The sequence below is a fragment of the Dermacentor silvarum genome, chromosome 11 (assembly GCF_013339745.2).
Source record: "Dermacentor silvarum isolate Dsil-2018 chromosome 11, BIME_Dsil_1.4, whole genome shotgun sequence".
In the NCBI taxonomy this organism is placed as follows: Eukaryota; Metazoa; Arthropoda; class Arachnida; order Ixodida; family Ixodidae; genus Dermacentor; species Dermacentor silvarum.
The window spans coordinates 110824434-110846865 of record NC_051164.1 but is presented as its reverse complement, the minus strand read 5'-3'; the positions used below and the strand labels follow the sequence as shown (position 1 = coordinate 110846865).

Genomic DNA, 22432 nt, shown 5'->3' with positions numbered 1-22432 from the left:
TCCACGGGACCTGCGCGCCTCGAGTGCACGGCATATAGAAATAACCCCCTTCAAGTTCCGTCCGTGGTCTCCTCAACGCCTTGTAAGGCGTGTCGCGCTCTGTTATTGGCCCTCTCGACACTGTGTAAATCCTATCGTAAGGCGTCAATCTCTCTGCTATTTTAAGCGTTCCTTATTGGAAATACTGAATACAATCGCCTCGCCCTGATGACTCGAAGGCTGCGCGTTAACGTCTTCGTCTCGGTCAATACAGAGCGGCACGTCTTCCGGAAGTCGCGACTCTTAAATCGAAAAGGCCGACAAAAGCAAATCTCGAGAAACTTCCGACTCGGGTTGGAGGTGCCGCCATAAATGGAGTAATAATTTCGTGTTTGTCGAACTACCGATGGCGCTGAACAAACGTGGCAACGCGATCAAACTAGCTTTTTAGCCGAATGGGAGATACGTGGCGTAATGTTAAGCTCGCTGTCGTCACAAGTTCAGATCGCGCGCCTCGACGCAATACGAGAATAAAATAGGGATTTATGTTTTTTTTACGGTAACATATTTTGATTTCTGTAATTATTTCTTTTTTGCTAACCTACTGATTTTCGCCACTTAATTGGTCCTCTTAGCTGCAATGCATCAGCCGTCTCCGGTGCTGTCCTCTTAACCCACGACGCAGTTGGTACAGCGATGAATTTCTCGGAAGGACACAATTAAGGGGGGGGGGGGGGGGGAGAACAGGTATTGAATAAAGCGATGGTACAACCGCATTACGTCCTGCACGAAGCTAGTAGAAACGACCTTGAGTCAGTCTGTTTCCCCTGGCGCTATGTGTTACATCGATGCCTGGAGCAAGTTTCGTAAGTGCGAGGTTAGTCGCTAACAGTACGCCAAGGCCGTTAACTCCGTGTTTATTCCAGGTGTGGTCGCACCCGTATTACCTAACCTTTCAACTCGAGTCATTGAGTTTACGAATGACCGTTTCTTTAGAGCTGGTTCGTGGCGCATCTCGAGTGCAGAAGTTCCTGTGTTTTAATCGCTCAGACGCGATCCGAAGCACTTGTTTTGTAATTGTGAAAATTACGATTATAATTCACCTTCTGGAGCTATGCGTTCCTTGTAAATTTTACTTTATATTACGGCGAACGCTCTCAAGAATTTCGCTGACACACTCTTCATCGAAAGTATTCACGCCTCCACACGCGTGACCACATCTGTCACCGAGTCACGCGGATGGGTCTCGTGCAGCATAGTCTTGCAGCTCTCAGCTGTCGTCTGGAATGTCGAGAGCGCTGGGCGTCCAGAGAAGCTATAGGTTTCGCATTAAGTTCTGCTAGCATGCGCATGCGTCGCTGGAAATTGAAACGACAGATGGCATGGAATTATTGAGCGATTGAGCTCCCAGGAGGATGCCGACACCTCCCCAATAATTATTCAAGACCTACCCCCCTCCCCTCTTACATACAGGCACTCATCACGGAAAAAAATTACACTGATCCCATGCACTGTGGTTACGCTGATTCCATACTGCTTCTTCCTGTAAGGACTGCTGCCGTTGAAAGAAGCTTTTCCATCATGAGCAGGGTCTTAACATCAGATAGATATCGCATGACGCCGGCTAATGTCGATGCCCTGATGGAAATTTATATCGAAGCTCCGAGTATCCCCAATATCAGGAACGCAACAGACGAAGAAAAAGAGGAATATTTGCAGTTTGTGGACCGAGCCTACATGATGTTGGCCAAGAAACCACGTCTGGTATTGTAGATACCTGCGAGGTGGCACGGTGCAACTGTATAGTTTGTATAGTTCCAGTTCTTTTCTTAAATTATTATTTCGCGAATGTGGCAGCCACGGTTGGCCTAGTAGTTTCTTTGGATAATATATGTGCCGGAGTGTACCGGACATGATGCGCATATATACTTCTTGTTCTTAGTTGTTATATTTTAATTGTGTTGTTTAATTAAAATGTATGGCTGCTTCATGTCTATTGTGTTTTGTATTTTTTTATCGTGCAAAATGATATCGTAGTTAGTTTTGAAAACGTCTGCACTTTTTTTAAGACTTGTAGATTAAGAGCTTGCTATACTTTTCACTGCATAGAAAAAAATTAACTTGGTGCAATCAAATGAAAACTCTAAACGCTGTCCCTTCTTGCAATTTTCAGACGTGGTGACAGAACGCCATGGGTGTTAAATATAGTATTGAATTTATAATCCTGCAAAACAAGCCACAAATTTTGGCCTTCTATACAGCGTTCGTTCGGACCCGCCGTGGTTGCTCAGTGGCTATGGTGTTGGGCTGCTGAGCACGAGGTCGCGGGATCGAATCCCGGCCACGGCGGCCGCATTTCGATGGGGGCGAAATGCGAAAACACCCGTGTACTTAGATTTAGGTGCACGTTAAAGAACCCCAGGTGGTCAAAATTTCCGGAGTCCCCCACTACGGCGTGCCTCATAATCAGAACTGGTTTTGGCACGTAAAACCCCATAATTTAATTTTAAGCGTTCGTTCGTGCACGCCTGTCTGTGCCCGTCTGCCTCCACCTTCGTTGCATGCAGTATTCTTTGCGCAACAACACCAGCTCGCATGCACCAACAAGGATGAATTCCCTTGTATATTGGGTTTAATATGCTTGCTTAAAAGGTTAATTAGTGTACTTCTGCTAATTAACAGCTCTCCCGTCACCACTTGTAGAAAAGAAAAGCCTGCAGTTTTAATTAAATCGAAAGACAAAGTGGTAAAAAGAGCGCTGGCCCCTTGAACCCCCCCGCCTTTCGCTCACAAAGATACGCGTATAACCACCAACTTCGTAACCCCCCCCTCATAAATAGAAATTCCTGATAAACCCCTGATGGAGACAATAATCAGTGAGCTGTTTGCTACACAACTACAAATCTCCTTGCCGCATTTACGATTGCTGTTTCGTAAACGGGGGCTACGGTGATCAGCTCATCTTTTCGTCAGACCCATCCGTTTATGTACTACATTTACGTATACACTTGGCCACAATGGATCTTTGAACTCTTTCCAAACACCGGGCCTGTTTTCGCAGTAAGCTCGCTCTGCACTCGGCTTCGTTCTGCTGGACGGCGGTCGCTTAATCGACTCGATCTGCTCCACCAAGTTTGTCCCCGCCTATTGCGTGCGAGCCCTCTCGGAAGAGAGCTCCGGATCGACCCAGCTCCCTTCCTTCCCTGCGGGGCCCGCCGAGTTTTCCTCAATGACCCGTCTTCCCTCTTCGTTCACTCCGCCCGTCGACGTTTCCCTATGTTGAGCTGGTGGAAAGCGAAAGAAGGGCAAGTTGAAAGCTGGCAAGCAAACGCGGCCCAGCGAGAGGGAGGTTAGTTTATCGGGCGATGTGCGCTGCGACAGCGCTGAACGCTTCGATCTGCACAGCCCTTGCACGCATCGCGGTGGCTCAGGCGTGCATATATTTTTTGCTTTGGCGACAGGAGCCGGTTGGCGTGCGCTGGAAGGCCGATGGAGCGACGCGGTCCCATTCCGAACGGGATCGATGCTGACCACGGCGATCGGGCGCCGTACACTCGGTTCGGGCTCTTCCCGGCGGGGATGCGACCGGAACCCGGAGCTTTCAGGAAAAAACCGCGACCACGCTCCCTACGGTACGAGCCCGTCCGCGCACGGACGCTAATCGCCGTACCTGCGGTTGAGCCTGTGACTTGCAGTTTACCCGAGCCGCGATCGCTCCAGCTGCATTCCTGCATTTCGCGTGCCGATGGCCGGAGCGCGTGCCACAACAGACGACATCAGCTTCGGCCCGTGCATTGGCACAGCCGTGCCGGGCTGTGAGCAGCAACTAGTTCTGCAGCTGTGCGTGGGAGAGACAGAAAGCAGGCACATTAACTAGACTTTGCCCAGTTTGCTACCCTGCACGTGGTGAGGGGGAGCGAAACAGGAGACAATAGTTGAGATTATACACGCACGTTGGACGAGGCACGGCGTTTCTACAGTCGTACGTCTGCGACTGTGGGACGATGGATGAAAGTGGCAGCGCCTGAACTTCGCCTTTCGTGAACAGGACCACCAATTAAGGCATCGCCTGCAGCCATGTCACATTGCTTTCGCGCAAGTGGCCCCAACATGGAGACGTTCCTAGCTTCACTTAAGACGAAGCCATCCGTGCTTAAACGCGCTTGCATGAGACGTTTATCATGTCAGGTGCCCATGCTGCCGTAATTTTCATTACTTCTTGTAACTGCTTTTATGCTCACTGTAGACATGTATGCGCGGTACGCAAAGCCTTTCAAGTAGTGGTTTGATGCTGTTTTTATCTCGCCGTCCACAGTTTATTCTGTGGAAAATATGAATTGAAACGTTTATTTATTTATTTATTTATTTATTTATTTATTTATTTATTTATTTATTTATTTATTTATTTATTTATTATTTATTTATTATTTATTTATTTATTTATTTATTTATTTATTTATTTATTTATTTATTATTTATTTATTTATTTATTTATTATTCATTCTGCGTCTACTTAAGGCCGGTGAAGGATTCCTGTGAAATGTTCATGAATCCCTGTGACGAGAAAGCACCGATAAGGCTCATTTCATTCTATTTCGCCGGACGTGCTATCACATTTTTGCATACGCAACTGCAATATGATGTCAAAACTACCAATGCCCAAAAAATAGACGATAGAGAATCGGCAAAGAAATAAAACGTTGTAAGGTGAAGCAGACACATGTCTGATGTGAGTAGTGCCGATCTCGGTGTACGAGGGAGGAAAGACGGCCCAACGTGCAACAGACATGCCGGTTTCAAGCATGGCAGCAACATTGTATACTGGCATATCTATGAGCTTGCACCAAAAAAAAAAGAAAAAAGAAATATTCGTCGGCCCTTGCACTCCGTGAAATGCTTAACCAGCAAAGCTGAAACGTGCGACCCCGGTGTTTATCACTGGGTTAATCCCGAGAGTTCATTAAAGTATTTCTCAATTATGAAGTTACACACACGTTCGGCTGCGACGGAGAGAACGACGTCAATGACGGTATGCCCACAGTCCGCCGTTGTCGCCTGCCATTGATGTCTCGAGTTTGCTCGGCGGCGTGGTTAGCAGCATCTGCCCGCCATTGCCGCTTGCGATTCTTCGAAATTAAATTGCTTCAGAATTAGATATGTCCGTCACGGTAAGACAATGAATGGCTCATACCCCCTTAACCAATGGCTCATAACCCGTAAACGCGGCCTCCCCATTACGACGACAGAAGAGAAGTGAAATTCTACGCTGGAATGATGAGCGGCAACGGAACCAGCTGTGGAAAAGGACGACAACGACGAACGCGGGAGCAGTGGCACGAGCGCGTGCCGAGCATGAGCACGAGCGCAACCCGAGGGGCGCCTACAAGCCAGCTGCGGAAGACGACGACGACGCTCGAGCCAATGCCGATGATGATAGTTTTCTGTACACAGGCGATTTCGCCTAGCCATATGCTGTTTTTCTTTGACATATGAAGCTTCGCTTTAAAAGAAAGAAAGGGTAAGTGGATACTGTCACGTGTTGGTGACAAGAGCGCGAGCAAGCAGTCAACTCCAAGTCACGAACGCGTGAACACTTTATTGGGAGAATTCCTTCCCAAGAAAAGTGCAACTCAGCAGTGATAGCAGGCGAGCACGGTCGGTAGCCGTCGGATCGAAGGATGCGGAGTAGGCCTTTCTACGTAGCGCCATTGCACGTGCCAGATGAATGTGGTTATTGCGACAATTTCAGAAGTACACACGGCGGGACGAATGCAGCTCTCTGATACGACGCGCCCTGCGAGGACGCCTGTTCTAGAAGATGCACAGTACACATATTCACACCTAAAGGTGTGTAAATAGGCGTGTCACACTGACAACATCCTAAGGGCGTAAATACAAGCGAATTTATGCGAACAACAACGTTGAATAAAAGGGTGTTCGGTCGAACTATACTATCAACAAACAAATTATTCGTAAATTGGTTGCGTAAGAAATGTACGAACAAACGAGTTACACGTGAAAGTCGGACACTTCTCTCCACTGCGCCGCAGCGCAGCCACGTGAAAGCTGCTCAGATATTGGAATCTTTTTTTTTTCTGAGGTTTTACGTGCCAAAACCACAATCTGATTATGAGGCTCGCCGTCGTGGGGGACTCCAGATTAATTTTTACCACTGGGGGTTCTTTACCGTACTCCCAATGCACGGGACACGGGCGTTTTTGCATTTCCCTACATCGAAATGCGGCTGCCGCGGCCGGGATTCGATCCCGCGACCTCGTGCTTAGCAGTACAACACCATAGCCACTAAGCCACCACGGCATTGGAATCCATGCGTATAACTTGTCCAGAAACGAGCGTGATTTTCTCTTGCAACTCCTGCGCGGTCCAAGCTGCAGCAAATGTTTTTATAATGCTAGAGTTGGTCTTATGTGGCCAGAAACTCAACATACATAAGCCGTGAGCTGACGGCAGTGGGGTGACTCGTTGATTTCAACCAGAGTGATATCATTGCGATTCCTGATCCTTTGTTATATTGCAGTTGTAAAGCAGTGTGGAAATTTTAGTGTGGTTAGTGAAAAAAAATGCTGCCCCCACAAGAAATAAATGTACTGACATGCAAAAATTTTCGGGAATATGATTGTACAATCAAGTTATTCAAGTTATACAATCAAGTTAGTCCTAAAAGAAAAAGTTTAACAGTGGTCGAACAAGGAATGTCGCTGAAGCCAACATTTCGACTGGGAGACTTGTCGAAACATTAGCTCCAGTAATATTCAATTTTTCGTCTGCTGTTAATCACTGTAAGCCTCTATCTTCCTGTGAATCCTTGCTCTTGTTTTGGATTCCTAAAAGAAAAGCTTTTCTATCAGCAAGCTTCTTCGTTTATTAAAAGAAATTTCGCGTGAGGCCGCACCTTCCATCGCAGCAAAAACGGTCGTTATGCTTGGAACCTGTCCTTTAACACCCTCTTTGATTTCAACTGTGAACACTGATAGCTATCATAGCTGTAATCTACGATAGCACTCATAGCTATCATCTACTATCTTAAATTCATGAATTCTATATGGCAGGTCTGTGCGTATGGACATACGGGTTGACTTCGCAAATACCAGACATGCTGAATCAATACCCAATTATACTACATTTACTGGGGTGTGGAACTTCATGTAAAGCATTTTAAAAATAATAAAAGAACTGCTAGCTGAAGAATACGAAAAATCTCAGGGTGTCTAACATTTTTAAAATTGTACTTGTATTGGTCTGTGATAGTGCTAATAGTCCCTTTCACAATTTTGTTTAGTACTGCATCTTCTCTCATGTTGACACCGATCATGTGTATGGGTAATTAACTCGCTCTTCTACTTTGATTTGTTTTGATAACATGTATAAAGCATAAGTATGTGTTTGTTTATGGTTTCTCTTTTTTTTTTTCCTGCTGTTCTGTATCATGTAGTTGCTTTGCTGCTAGGATGGCACGGCCAAGTAAGGCATTTCCTCAGCCCTGTCTCCCAAGTAAACTTTGTACCGAATTTACCTTGAATAAACCAAGAAGAAAGAAAGAAAGAAAGAAAGAAAGAAAGAAAGAAAGAAAGAAAGAAAGAAAGAAAGAAAGAAAGAAAGAAAGAAAGAAAGAAAGAAAGAAAGAAAGAAAGAAAGAAAGAAAGAAAGAAAAAAAAAGAAAGAAAGAACATGCTTATGGGCATAACAACACCCTTCTTAAAGGGTGCACATAAACACCCTGCGTACAGAATCTTGAAAGGGTGCAGCAATGGCCGGGCGTCAATTTTAAAAACACTTTTTTTAAGTGATGTTATCGCCCGCACCCTAATTATGGGGTGTTATGAGCTTAACGGGCACCCATAAGGATGTTAAAACGTTTACTGATGTGGTGATACCAAAACAAGAACAAAACAACACAAACAGCAAAACGTACCATGAACCGCTCACTACGAACAAAGTTGCTCATAAAGGAGCGCAAATACAGAAGAGAGAAATGAGTGGAGTCTTAATAGGGGAAGTAGTTCTCCACCACTCCCCTTCGGCCCGTCTAGCGTCATTGTTGAGGGCGTAACAGCACTGACAGTCACTCGAAAGGCCGCTTTCGGGGCCTCGTCATCCGAAGCATCCGACAAGCGTGCCACAGCGACACTGTGTGCCTCGATATCTCTCATAAGCTGGAGTGCACTGGCGGTTCTTGTTCCTGCAGCTCAAGTGGACGCCATGAGCTGTTCCAAGGCTGCCTTGAAGAGTTGTTATTCGTGGGCGGGAATCCGAAACACCGTCCGCAGACAGCTCAGGCCGTTTGCCGCGCCGTCGCAGCGCCAATTACTTCATCCGTGAACGATCCTGATGGGAGCTGCCTGCCTCCCGGCCCAGAAGTTAGCTTGTATGAATTGTTCGGGTGCGCGCCCAGCGGAATTGAAGAAAGCGGCTACGAGGCCAGAAGCGGGCGACCTGTTCCATAGTGGGAGCATGGATATTCGTGGGTTTCGTGCTAATATTACTAGCTGAAAAGTGGTGCCAAAGTCGTTCGGCCATTGCGTGGATCATTAGTAGTACATAGTTTTTTACGCTAGTTAAACCACAATTCAAACAATTCCATCTTTTTCTACAATTTCGTGTAGCTTCTTTCATAAAGCACATTACGACTTCTTGTATTATTTACTGTGATCTTGTTATGTTATGTGCTAGCCTTGCATTTCTTTAGTGCAGGTCAGTATTTTAGTAACTATTTATTTCAAGCGTATAAAGCGCACTACTGGGCATGCGTGTCGCGAAATCGAGATGGCGTTGGTAATTATCTGATAATCGTCATGCGTGCAAATTCTCATAACTGTTTTTGTTTGACATTTGTGCAATCCGTCGTATGACGAGTTGTCGCGCAAAAAAAAAGAAAAAAAAAAAAAAGCACATGCACAAGAGAAGGCACATGGAATACACACGCACACGCAGTGCTGATGGGTATAAGTGAGTGCATACGGCTATGCCTTCTGTTCTCCCTGTGCATTTTCTTGGTCTGCAACTCGATCTTCCCAAGATGAATGACTGACAAGGCCATATCGCCACTCGTAAAGAATGGTGCCTATTAAAGGCTATCGGGTAAAATCAATTACTGCCAAATAAAGACTTTGCGACAAAAATTTCTTCTGGAAGCTTAGTATAATAATTCACAAGGTCGTTAGAAGCCACAAGGACGACGTTTAGACAAGTACGAGTGCTGCCCATTATTCGCATCGCGAAGGAAATCCTAGGAATCATGGAAACTCTAGGAATCTAAAACACCCAGCATGGTAATCCTAGAGCTTATGTGTACAACGTGGCCCGAGAGATTCGGGGCGCGCTCAAGTGCCGTTTAAGTTTTCTTCTTTTTTTCATTATGTGCATTCTTTGCAGGGACTCATATTCGCCACCGAAATGCTCTTGCATTGCCGGGCGTGACCCCTTGTGTCTGAAGAATCGAATAACAGAATCGTGTAGATCTCTGGTTTATCGTGCCAGCAAGGCTGTCATCAGTGTCGGAATTGCTGATCACTATGCTCTGATGCGCTCAATCTCTAGGCCACGCCTCACTGTTTCGTAAACCTTCATTAAAATGGGTTTATATTTATAGAGCAGATTTAAGAACTTAGCTTTGATGGTCCTCGTATGAAGCTTCCAAAGATTCACTCGGTTGGGAGTACGTCTCCATTTCTGTGAAGCATATTTAAATCATGGATTATAACTCATGGGCACAGACTTAACAGCGTGACGGTGACTGTTGCGCGGTTTTGTTTTAAAGCTGAAACGTTTTTCAATGGCGGCTGCTACCAACTCTCAGTAAAAATCTGTAAAGTTACGTTATCACTGGTCCACATTTAAATCGCCCTGCTTATTCATACTGGCACACTGTAATTGTCACCAAGTGCCGTGTGAAAAAATGCCCATCATCAAGGAAGTCGATTCTACTTTAACGTAATTGCGTTTCTGAAATAACATAGTGCCGCGCTTTTTTCATTAACTCATGTTCCCGTACTAGGTAGGTAACTGGTCAACATGAACATGTTCCCGTACTAGGATAATCTGGTCAACATGGACCTTGCCGCATGTTAATGGAATTCCCTAAACCCTACCAAACACGCGCGCACCCCCATAGAACCTAGCGAACTCTGTCAGCATGAATGATTCTTATTTCGTTCTGAGACAAACACAAGACAGCCAATATATGAGAGGATGCTGTAAAAGGACTGCCATAAATTCCGACTTAGTATATTAGATCCGTGGACACAAGAATTATTATCACTGTAGAATACTTTGAGAAAGAAACATTGTGTTTATCTTCAATCGGTGTGACCCTCGGTCATGCATAACAGAGATCCTTGATCCAGTTTGCCATCTCAAATCACGCGAATAAAGAACAGACTGGAAACGTTGCTTAGGCTCGCGTAGATGACCTTGAAGTGTAAGGCCCGTTATCAACAAACAAGCACGGACAAAACCGGATTAGACGATCTAAGATTTCTTTAGCCGCAAGGGCAGGTTTATATTATAATAGCTGTTCCCTACGTAACACTCGCTGAATGTAATCAACTGCCCGTTGAGATTAGAAATTAGATTACTGTATATTCTCTACATCCTTCAATTATGAATGGGCATGCACTGAACCTAGTTCGCCTTCTAGCTGTCTTCTCTGTCCATTTTTCTTTTTTTATTCCCTTTAGCAAAAGTGTTTGATAGTTGGATCAACGCTTTGAAACTTTGCTTGTGTTGCATTTCGCCGTGTTCTCAGTATACCGTTCAGCAACATGCACACGTTTCATTTAATAGCTACACGTGATGCTTTGATGCAAAAAAAAAAATTTGATGCGAACGCAGTTCTCAAGAACATTTGAGTTCTAGATATGCCATTTAAAACGGTAAAATAAATATTCCGTCAAATTTCATTAAATGTTCAGGACTATTCCGGAGGTATCGAAGATAGGCAATGGGCGCGACAAAACGAAGTTAGAACTTGGCTACATTGAATACGTACCGTTGTAACGCAATAAAGCAACATAATCATCATCATCACCATTATCATCGTCAGTCTATATTTATGTCCACTGCAGGACGAAGGCTTCTCCCTGCGATCTCCAATTACCCCTGTCTTGCTGATTCCAACTTACGCCTGCAAATTCCCTAACTTCATGACTCCACCTGGTTTTCTGCCGCCCTCGACTGCGCATAGTGATCAGCAGTTCCGACACTGATGACAGCCTTGCTGGCACGATAAACCAGCTATCTACACGATTGTGTTATTCGATTCTTCAGACACAAGGGGTCACGCAATGCAATATCATTTCGGTGGCGAATATGAATCACTGCAACTTTCCTAAAGCGAATAGCTTTCCAGAAGCGTTCCGCTATTCGCTTGCACTGACAATCATGTGGTCGATGGTTCCTGCACAATTTATTTATTTATTTATTTATTTATTTATTTATTTATTTATTTATTTATTTATTTATTTATTTATTTATTTATTTATTTTCTTCTCTGTCGCCTGCAGCATTCCGACGACTTCCACTAACACTTACCAAAGGTATGCTTACATTTCCTTGCTATCCTTAGTGCAGGCAGAGCATGCTTGCGCTTACGTCTGTCGCAACCCCGAGCTACATCACCCGAGCCAGAGTAATGAAAGCTAATCCCGAAGTAGAATACAAAGGTGAGCTGGTCGGTGAGCTAGTTAGTGGAAAGTTGTCACATAAAAAAAAGATAATAATAAATAAATAGATGAATAAAGCTCGAAATACGGGACAACCAGCGCTGTCTCTTTGGCCCGTTTTTTTTTTTTTTTTTTTTTCGTGTTTCCCCCCCCCCCCCCCCCCCTTTGTGTGTGTGTGTGGGGGGGGGGGGGGGGAGCGGGGGGAAGGGGGCTGTGACTGTGGCTGGCTATCTCGAAGGCCATACTTTGCCGTGCTGCAGGCACCGGGAGCTTCTGGTGGGGTAATGACCATTTTTCATACCACTTCCAAAACGCGAAACTATTTAGTAGACGACATGAGCCTCTTCGCTCACGCTGCTGCTGCAGAGAAGCTTTAAACTATTGCCTCCGAAATTATTAATAATTTTGCGCAGCCAAGTAAAGGCTCCGAGATAAGCATTTAGCCCCTGCCTACTCCTGCTATCGCTTTGAGCCATTGTAGTATGAAAAAGCATAGCCTTCGAGATTAATATTTGTTACCCAGGGAGCTTCGGAGGGGTGCCTTTGTTGAAAGGTGGGATGTGTTTCGAATCTCAAAATGAAGCTTACGTTATATCAAGATATTTAAAAAAATTTGCAGAAGCTGTCTTGTAATAAAAATAGCTGTTTTATTGGTATCACATTTGTCTGCCGTGTTGATGTGCTTGCCGAACACAGCGCATTCAGCATTTAAACAAAGGCAACGTTGGTCAATTCTGCTCGTCGTGCGTCTTGCTTGCTGCGTATTTCAAGTTTATTTCGCGTAGTACATTGCGCAACGTGTCAGTATGTATTGGCGCATCTTTCAACTACCAGTGCCACTGCGACTAGTTCAAAGTGCCCTGCCTAAACTCACATCCACACCGCGTGTGTTGTGTGCTTCCCATATCCACACTTCCGGTAGCAGACGCGACGCGCATCCTCACGGCAAGAACCGATCACTCGTTCTGCAAAATCCGTTCCGCTGGCTCAGCCTATTCTTCGATTTTATGTACCTCAAAAACCAATGGGACCCGGATTTTAATAGGTCTGAGTTTCTTGAAGGAGCGAAGCAGGTTTGTACGTTGGCTTCTGCTGAAACATTGCTTGAAAGGCGATTTGTATAAATGTGCTTGCTACACAACTGACGCGAGATCTGCGAGTACTGTCCGCAGCATGTGCTATACGAGTTGGCATACATCTTCCCTGTACCCTTCGTGGTCCGCTGTCACCAGTGCCTCCTTCATTTGCTGCAGGCGATCTCTACTGTCCTTTCGCTTATCGCAACTCAGAGGCTAGACGACTTGGCTGGGCTCGTGAAGAGAGAGGTGAGGTCATAAGAATAAGTGGCAGCCTCCTTTTCTTGTCATCTTTCTTTTGCATGACGCGCTCTAGACTTATGCCCGTGAGCAACGGAACAGCCCTGTCAAAAATTTTCAATTGGTACCAATTGGAAAATTTCCAATCGTAAATTAGTACGTAACTAGACCAGTTGAACCAACTGGAACGTGATCAATTGATTTTTGTTGGAGTGACCAATTATTCACAATGAGTGCCAATTGTTTGGAATGGCGAATTGCACCAATGTGCAATACCAATACACATATATACCCCTCAAAACAAACCTAAATAGGATACCAGCTGTCAGAAACAGGTTTGCTATAGCCTTATTACTGCATGCATGTATAGCTATGACTCATTCCAGTTTCCTTGAATGGGTTCATAAACTGAAAGTGTTTCCCAGTTGATTACGTTCTAGCTAGATTATTCCTATTGGTAGTCCAATTAGACTCAGTTGGGAATGTAAGGCGGGCCTAGCTGGTTCAAACTGCCAACTCCAATTGGGCGCAATTGGTTGCATCCCTGACTCAATCGTAACCAATTGGAGGTAAGGATTTCCCGATGGGCCCAGCTGATTCGAATTGGAAAGTCCAATCGGACTCAATTGGTTCCACTTTGACTCAATCGTAACCAGTTGGAACTAGGGATTTTCCAATCGGTTCCAATTGGGTCCAGTTCATTTCAATTGGCAACTCCAATTGGTTTCTCCTTTGACCCAATCGCTAACCAGTTGGAAGTAAGGATTTTCCAATTTTGTGTACACCTCCTTCCTAATTTTTTCTTCTTTTCTTTGAGTTGAGCTTTTCAGACACTTCACGTTGTGTTCAACATCTCTTATTCCCAGGCTGTCGACAAATTCATCCAGGAAGTTTCGCAGCAGTTGGGTTATGGAAACGTGCACTATCTCAAAGACCCAGATGACATTGTTGCCATGCCACACAAAGTGACACTTCAGTCTATTGTAGGTAAGGTGCATATCTACTGAGCTTATTTTAAGCCAATTTAATTTGCGATAAGAAGGCAACGCTCGAAACATGATTTTGCTAACTAGTTGATTAATTGAACTCATATGCTTCAAGTAGGTGGTAATGGTCACTTTCTTGAATATGGGTGAACATTGTCTGGGCACAGTTTCCATGTTCAACTAACCTGCCTTCTTTCACTGCAGGTTAATGTGCGCACTATACCAAGCAGGATAGCGAGCACTTGAAGCAATGCCACTGTGCCATGCAAAACAATACCTGCCATACTGTATCCAACATTGTGTCAAGCTTTTGTATCTTTGCGAGTTCTTAGAGTGTTGTGACTCTTCATCATGCACCCCACCCCATTCTCAAAGGCCATAGTATTGGCCCCAGTGGTACTAATCTCCACCAAAACTCTACGATTTGGGAGATTTCTCCACTTTCGCTTTCGATGAAGGGACGGCTTAGTCTAGACATCTGAAGTGTGGCCAGTAGTCATTACATTTAATATTGCTTAGAAATAAATCCCCCAAAGGCGGCCAGGTTATTAGGGGAAAGAAGAGTTATGCAGATGCAACGCATATTTGGAATCTATATGAAGCGAAGCTTTCTTGAAGCAGCATGAAAAGGTAAGTTAAATGCTATAAATTTGTCCATTTCATTCCTGTGTCTCTGGTGCAAAGGACATTGGAGCATGCACATGTGCTCTCGCGCACTGTTGCTGTGCCATGTGAGAGCTATTGTGTAGATTGTGTTGCATTTCGTTATTTCTTCTTACTCATTTAAAATGTACCGCCCACTTCTTGACCAATACCCCGTTGTGGGTATGTGCCATAGTGTGGAAGTCATCATCATCAACATGCAGCTATCATCTCAAAGAACTAGTTGGGACTGGCACATTAGAAGTATATGTGCGATTGTGACCTAATGGGTATCGGGCTGCTGTGCTGGGTATCGAGGTTTACTCCCTGCATCAGGCATGTAATTCTTTTTTTTTTTACATACCCACTGACCCACGTTTGTCTGGTGGCTGGTATCGCACCCGATTCCCTGAGCTTAGACACCTGACGCTCTACCCATTCTACCATAGACCACCTAGTGACCCAAGTTGTGAGCTATTCAGCAAGACAGTAACACCAGCCACGGTCAGGAAAGTCTGGGACGGTCCACAAAGAAAGCTCTGCATTAAACATTCTTCGGTTTTACGTACTAAAACCACGGTATGATTATGAGGCACACCTGTAGTGGAGGACTCCAAGTTAATTTCGACCACCCGGATTTCTTTAACGTGTGCTTAGAGTTAAGTACACAGCCATTATCGCATTTGGCCTCCATCAAAATGCTGCTGCCGTGGCCTGGAATTGAATTCGCGACCTCATGCTTAGAAGTGTAATGCCATAGGTGCTAAGCCACCGTGGTGGGTAGGATTTTAGGAAGTTTAAAGAACGAGCAATAGTCTTTAGGACAAAACTGTCGTCTGCCTGCTGCAACTACAGTAATATTGGGCTCAGATGTTCATGATGGTGTTGTTTAGTTACTAAACTGGTTTATCTTTCATCTTCATAAGTTGTTGCATGGCCCCTTTAACTTCACTGGCACTGTCTCCAAGTGCAGCGTGTTCGTGCTCTCACAAGGAAAAGCAGCACAGATTTGGTTATGCCATGTGTCCTGTCTCTGCGGGGCGGGCGAAGGGTGAGGGGGGGGGGGGGGGTTGAAAGAAGCACCTATATTTGTGTATGTAACAGCCATCCATATATGAAAAACTGGTAACTCAGTTATGCATCAATAGCATTAAGTAAGTGGTGCATACAAGAGCTAAAGTGCAAAGCTAAACAAGACCAAGGTACACAGGGAGGTGGCAACTTGAACTTATCAACAGTGATTGAACAACGGTTGTCTCAAGAGCCAGTGTTTCAATAGAACCTCCTTTTGAATATGACAAAGTAGACATTGTTATCAATAAATAAAGTAGTGCTTATATACCACAGGAACTTGCGTCAACATTCACTTTGTGTGGTGCTGTTTTCTTCAATAGCTAATTTGCTCCCCATTAAAAAATTAGTGAGTAAACAACATCATGCACCATGGGCCTTGCACTTTTCTGAGAATTTTGTTAAATGGGTTCCTGCCTTTCCTTGTTTCTAGCTCTCCCTCTGTGTTAAATGGGCTTCCGATTCATTAATGATTTGAACATTGTACCTACATAATAGTGTTAATGCTCTTGTTTTTACTCCTACACTGTGCATTAGTTGTCTTGCAGTGCACCAACATTACAAATTTCAAAGTACATGCACGTGTATGTGCATTCAAGAATCAAAGAAACATAAGAAGCAATAAAAAGTGTTTTTTTGTTGGTTGAATTTACACCTTGCAGCAGCCACGAAGATCACCTACCTTCTGTGCTTTGTAAAACTACTAATTGGAAATCAGTTTATTAATATCGAAAAGTATATTATAACCAGTTCATTTTACAGCACTAACTTGTGGGTTTGAGGATAACAGAGAATGGAAAGCCAGGAACTATGCAATTAGTTGTAATAGAAAATAATTGGCTTAACTCCCAAGGACAGAAATAAGGCGATATGAATTAGCGAAAGCAGGCAGCTTATGTTCTAGATAAGACTGAGAGCAAGGAATGGAGTTGGGCAAGTCATGTGATGCAGACAACAGATAACTACGCTCGCGACAACTTTCTGTGGCAATGAAGGGAAAGCTACAGAGACGAAGCTTCTGCACGTCTGTTACTGCACCAAGTATTTCGGACTTCTTGGAACAGGTGCTGAATCGCCGCTTGCACCTCTGGTTTCGCATTTGCTTAATGCGGAAGAGCACATAAGTCGTATTTTACACTCAGTAGGTGTGTTATGTCTTATTTTACTGTTGTAAATAAGATGCTAATGTTTTATCTTCTCCAGTTTAAACTAATGTGGATGACAATGTGAGACTACTTTCAGGAGCACTCTTCTGTGTGCACACTTTGCCTCCATAGCTTTTCCTTCATTACCACTAAAGTTGTCCACGAGTGTAATAGAGTGGGGCAAAGGGAAGGGAACAGCAAATGAGCACAGCAGAGGATAAGATGGAGTAATGAAGTTTACGGGCATATGGTAGAGTGTGCTGGCACAAAATGTGGGTAACTAAAGGTCACTGGGATAGGCCTTTATTCTGCATTGGACTTAAGTACCCTGATCATCATGACATTGATTACTATTACATTTGGGTATTTTTTGTGTAGTTGGTTATTTTTAACACATGATATGCCCAGTTTACTCAATTAGAAAAAATAATTACTCAGAAATGCATAGTCATTTGCAGGCATGCTTCAGCGGGAAAGTGGGAGTGCTTGAATGCTGTCACATCAAATGGCTTTGCAATGCAAAGAGGTTGCTCTTTCTTTATAATCATGTCTGGCACAGTTTCATAACGGAAACCCATTACAACATGAGATGCCATTGAAATCATAATCAATACTGGCTACCAGCAGCTGGTCCTTGCATGAAGCATTTATTAGCTACACATATCACCCCTGAAATTGATGCTAATTGCCATGATGGTAGGAGAGGGTAAACTTATCTTCTGCACTTTATTACAGCAACGTGCATAGCTGATTTCTGATTGTGCGTATCACACTATGTATTGCTATAATGGTTATTATTTTGTCTTGAATTGCAGATCAGAAATACTGCGACATTCAAGTGAATTTTATTGTGATGAAAAACCTGGACAAGGGAGAGTCCTCACCAGATATTCCTCGTGTCTTGGTGTGCTTTATTTTAGCCAAGTTTCATCGCACCTATACTGCAGGAGTCTTGCCTGATTGGACCATTGCAGACTTGTCGCTCTTGAAAACATCTTCGCTTTTAAGATAGTGTTGTTGTTGTTAGTAGTGTGTCCTTGCATTGAACTGTGGCAACCTACCTAGTGGCCAGAACCTGGTGTGTGTTGTATGTAAATACAGAAGGAATGACTTGCCTCACATAGAAACTGGCACAAAGACAGGTGCCTTGAGAACTGATGCACACTTATACAGATTTTTTGACTATGGACAAATATTTAACACCACTCAACCTTTTTATAGGAGTTTCTGCCATTTAAGGTGTTGCATATTTGGGTAGAAACAATGTTTTAAAAGGCTTTCTAATAATTTTAACACAGCAGGCTGTGTGAAGCTTGTGGTGGCTAGTTGCATTCCTTATTGTCCCATTTCCTGCTGTCTCAAAACTTTTTTTATGTGTTAGTATTAGGAGTGTCAGGTGGAAAAAGTGTGTGTGAAGTGTGAGAAGCAGGTCATGTGATATATATGTATTTATATAGTGCAACTGACGTCGGTCTGCTCCGGACCACCGTTAGTTGCACTTCACTCCTCGAAGAGGCAGGACGTATGTCGAGTGAGCTCCTTATCAACACTTTGCAGTTTAGTGAACGCGGTTTAAACAATGGATCCAGGACCTCAAAGGTGCGACGTAATGATAACGCATTTCTCTCGCATTTACCGCTAAATCGCCACTGAAAGTTTTTTTGTGCTGTCAGCCATTATTCACATTTACAGGGATGTGATACCATGACATATTTACTAGTATCCCATCATTATATTCCTAAATGTAAGGCCTTCTCATAATTGTTTACTAAAATGACTTACAAAACAATGTTGCCTAAGGACAAGCCTTTAAGCCTGTCATTTCTGTAGTCAATGCTGAACACAATAATTGTTGTTTTATGCCATATTATTTAAGTATTCCTCTCTAATAAAAGAAATCTGCAAGGATGAAACAAGTAGGAAATTATCAGTTGCAAAGATATTGCACTGTGCTTAATACTAATTAACCAGTTGTCCTTCCACAAAAAATGCCTTGATTGTGGTACCGCACCTGCAACACATTTGTACAATGCAACCATGTTTTCTGCATTTTTTGTAAAGAATGAAACGACTTGAAATTTGGTCTGTCAGATATACTTCGACATGTTTATTTGGCACCTTGACAGTGGCTATTAAATGATTTGTTTGGGAGTTTTCACAGCGACAACGTTGTCAGGGAGGCTTTTAGTCGCTGACACGGGTGAGCATAGTGGAAGAAATTGTGCAGATCCCATGGACTGGGGTCACCAATGCTATGCAAAGCATCTTGCAGGTAGCTGGCACACCAGCACCCCACGGTACCCCAGTACACTTGGGCACTTATGTGAACTCCACTGTGGTGGTGTTTATTGTGGAGCCTGTCACTGTTATATGAGTGACATCTGCTGCTGTGCCGAGTGCTTTGATGCAGTGTGTCGTGGGATTGTATTGATAATGATCACCGGACACTTCACATTCGATGCCGTGTAGAATGAGTTTTATTGAAGATCTCTGACTTAGCAGATGTGGTTGAGTTCTGTGCCTTCTGTCCAACGTGGACGCACAGGTGTCATTGCGAGTGCGTTAACGTTGGCAAGAACATTGCGTCTCACAGAATTCGTCATTAGCTATTTTGCCATGCAGTCATAAAGGTCTATCATGGCTCTTTGAATAAATAATTAAGAAAACAGTTGTGTGTGTTGAACATAGCTGTGAAAGCATTTGGGACGAGGATGGTATACAGTCACAAATGGGTGCAGCAGTCCTTTCTGTCATGTAATGCCTTCCGATTCGAGGGAAGTTGGTCATCTCCACCTTTGCTGGGACTACTGTATAATATACACTCCATTAACGAAATTGTACACATCGAATGCTCACAGAGTCGGAAACGTGTGGCGACCCATTAGCGACATCCTATACCTGCAAGAAGCCGCATTCTACATTTCGAGGTGAACCAGATCAAAGAGAAAGTGGGTAGCTGTTCTTGTGTTTGTTTAGCGCTTTCATAAATAGGAATCCGACGAGAGAACGTCCGTTTCCAACGTGTGAGATTGCCTTTCGAAAAGATCGCATAACTTAAAAGAGTTATGGGTTGCGCTATAGTTTTTAATTTTTCGTGGTAAATAATACAGTCGAATTTAATACAGTCAACTCTTTGTCGGCCCTAGTGCCCATTTCCAATATACATTTCTCTTCATGCCCTTTTTATAAAAAAGGACATGACGAGAAATGTTTCTAAATCGTGACACAAATGATTAAGAAACTCAAAAAAGAACTTGATCCATTCTCGATACGTCCCCACCAGCATAAGTAGCAGTTTGACCTTGTCTTCCTCAAAATGCCCTATAGGTGAAAGTAAAATGGAGGAAAGTTAAAAAGACAACTGCAGCAGTAGCCATATCTCTTGGTAATATTTTACTCGATAACTACTGTCTCGGTAGGGATCGTAATCTCATTTGTTGTTTCTAACATGCGTAGAGGTTTATGTATATTGGAAAGTTTTGCCTCATTTGTGCATAGCCTGTATGCAGCACACCACTATCTGAGTGTCCTATATATCGGACACCAGGGCTGAGTGGTTGTCAAGTGCTTTGCATGTGTTGAATGCAGATTGGGGACACTGTTGCTTGGGACAGCTTCCGATTTCTTGTTTTATTATTCCAGAGGTGATAAATCAGCCTGAATTCCTGTACTCAGTGGCAAGGGGACTCCTATAGTGAAAAGTCCGTGTATCAACGTCTCATATATGTTTTCTGCACTATTGGAGCGATGCGTGTCGGATGTAGATTACAATGAAATGCAGTATGGACAGCTTGTTGTCAAAGTGCTTTATTAACATTGTATTTACTCTCTCCTTGATTGTAACCTCTTTTAAATTTCACCCTTCAGTTATAGTCTGACTGCTCGCTCGCATACTATTCTTGTTATTCTATTATCGTTGGATATCTTTTTTTTTTCTTTTACGTTTCTCGTTTTCAAAAAACTTGGATGACGCTTAAGCTTCGCTTTTAAGAGTGGAACGCGATAGCGTTATCAGGCGCCGTTGACGCCGACACCGGATTTTCTGCGACACGGGGCCCGATAGTAAACAATGGTGGGCCGATCCCGGAGGCGTGCAGGGCAGAGCAATAGCTCATACTCCCATAAGGCAGAGGCCACAAGCATTGACTCATCAATGGTTCGTACCCCCGTAAGCAAGGAGAACGGTTTATGTTTGAATTTCCGCTCAACATGCTTGCTTTCTCGTAAATTCAAATTACAATCCGACGCTATCACGTCTCAAGGTTGTGTGTAAGTCGGACTTTACGAATTTTCTCAGGGATCTATTTTACTTCGAGAAATTCAATTAGTTCAGTAACGCCTATGCGCCACGCGGAGCGCCTGCGTGGTTGTGGTTCGGGATCATTTTTTTTTTTTTTTTTTTCTGACGGACAACGCTGACACCGAATTTTCTGCGACACGGAAGAATTGCCTTGAGCTCCAGCTGCCCGATTCTTGGCCTATCCCCATTAGTGGGTACGAGCCATGACAGAGGTTCATCATCATCATTTTACAGGCGTGGGGAACTGTAACCCTGTAACTGCTGCGCAGTACACAAAGAATCCACCATCTTTGACGAAAATAAGTCTGGCAAAGCGACCATCAAGTAGACGGAGGTCATTCACTTTCAATGAACAGCTGTGTATTACGATCGCAAGGAATTGCTTTCAGGCAATAACCACTATATGAATACTATCATGCAAGTTTACCAACATTTTCATGGTGTGAAACACCTGAGAATAATTTGCAACTTCAAAATACTTCGTATTTCTCTTAACAACCACTAAGCCCTGATGTCCTATATATAGGACATGTCGATATAATTAACCCTTTCAGCCCTGGCGTCGTCAAATGACGACATGACTTAGAATCGGAATTTTCAGCATGTGAAAAGAACCGAAACTGCTTGTATTTTTCCCGCATCATACTATTGAAAGTGCTAGTGCCATTGCCATGGTTAGTCACCTGACTCTACGGAGATGTGTCGAACGAAGAAGAAGAAATGACAACAACAAACATGGCAGACGCGCCGTCAGGTACGTGCACTTTTTTTTCTTTTATAATTCAATAACCCTTGCGTAGTTTACGTTGCGGTTTTTTTTATAGTGTCTAAATAGATTGCAGAGAACGCATGTACTTGAATAAGTGTCATTGCATTTTGATATTACTTGTAAGAAGATGTTTTTTCCGTGTGCGGTTTTGACGACATCAGGGCTTTGTGGTTGTATATGGCGTGCCGTCGGCTAGCCAATGCGTCCGATTTCATTGGTTTTTTTTTTCTTTTTTTTTTCAGGCACGCCTATACCGTTGTAAGAGGGACACGAGGACGATGGCATAGCCGGTATCATGGTCTTGTCGAGGACATTGTGCGCGTACTCGCCCGAAAGAGACCCCTGGAGAGAGTCGGAAGCCGGGGACGGTGCGGTAGCACATCGGGTGGTCGACGAGACGGTATCGGGGCAAGTCCAGGGAGGAAGGCTTGTCTGATGGTGGCTGACGGGCACAGGACGAGATGTGGGTAGCGCTGGCGGTGGGAACGAAGGCAGCGATTCGCGCACCGTGCGGTCAGCCACTGGAAGAGGGTAGTACAACGG

At 44.0% G+C, this 22432-nt stretch overlaps 1 protein-coding gene across 1 annotated transcript in view; it reads left to right on the top strand.

The window, feature by feature from the left end:
* Window positions 1–13842: 13842 nt before the first annotated feature.
* The window catches only part of LOC119433235 (endothelin-converting enzyme 1), a 30280-nt gene continuing 21690 nt past the window's right edge, over window positions 13843–22432 (top strand). The window contains exon 1 of the mRNA XM_037700384.2: window positions 13843–13963. The gene's annotated coding sequence lies outside the window, so the exon portion shown is untranslated. The remainder of the gene's footprint in view (window positions 13964–22432) is intronic.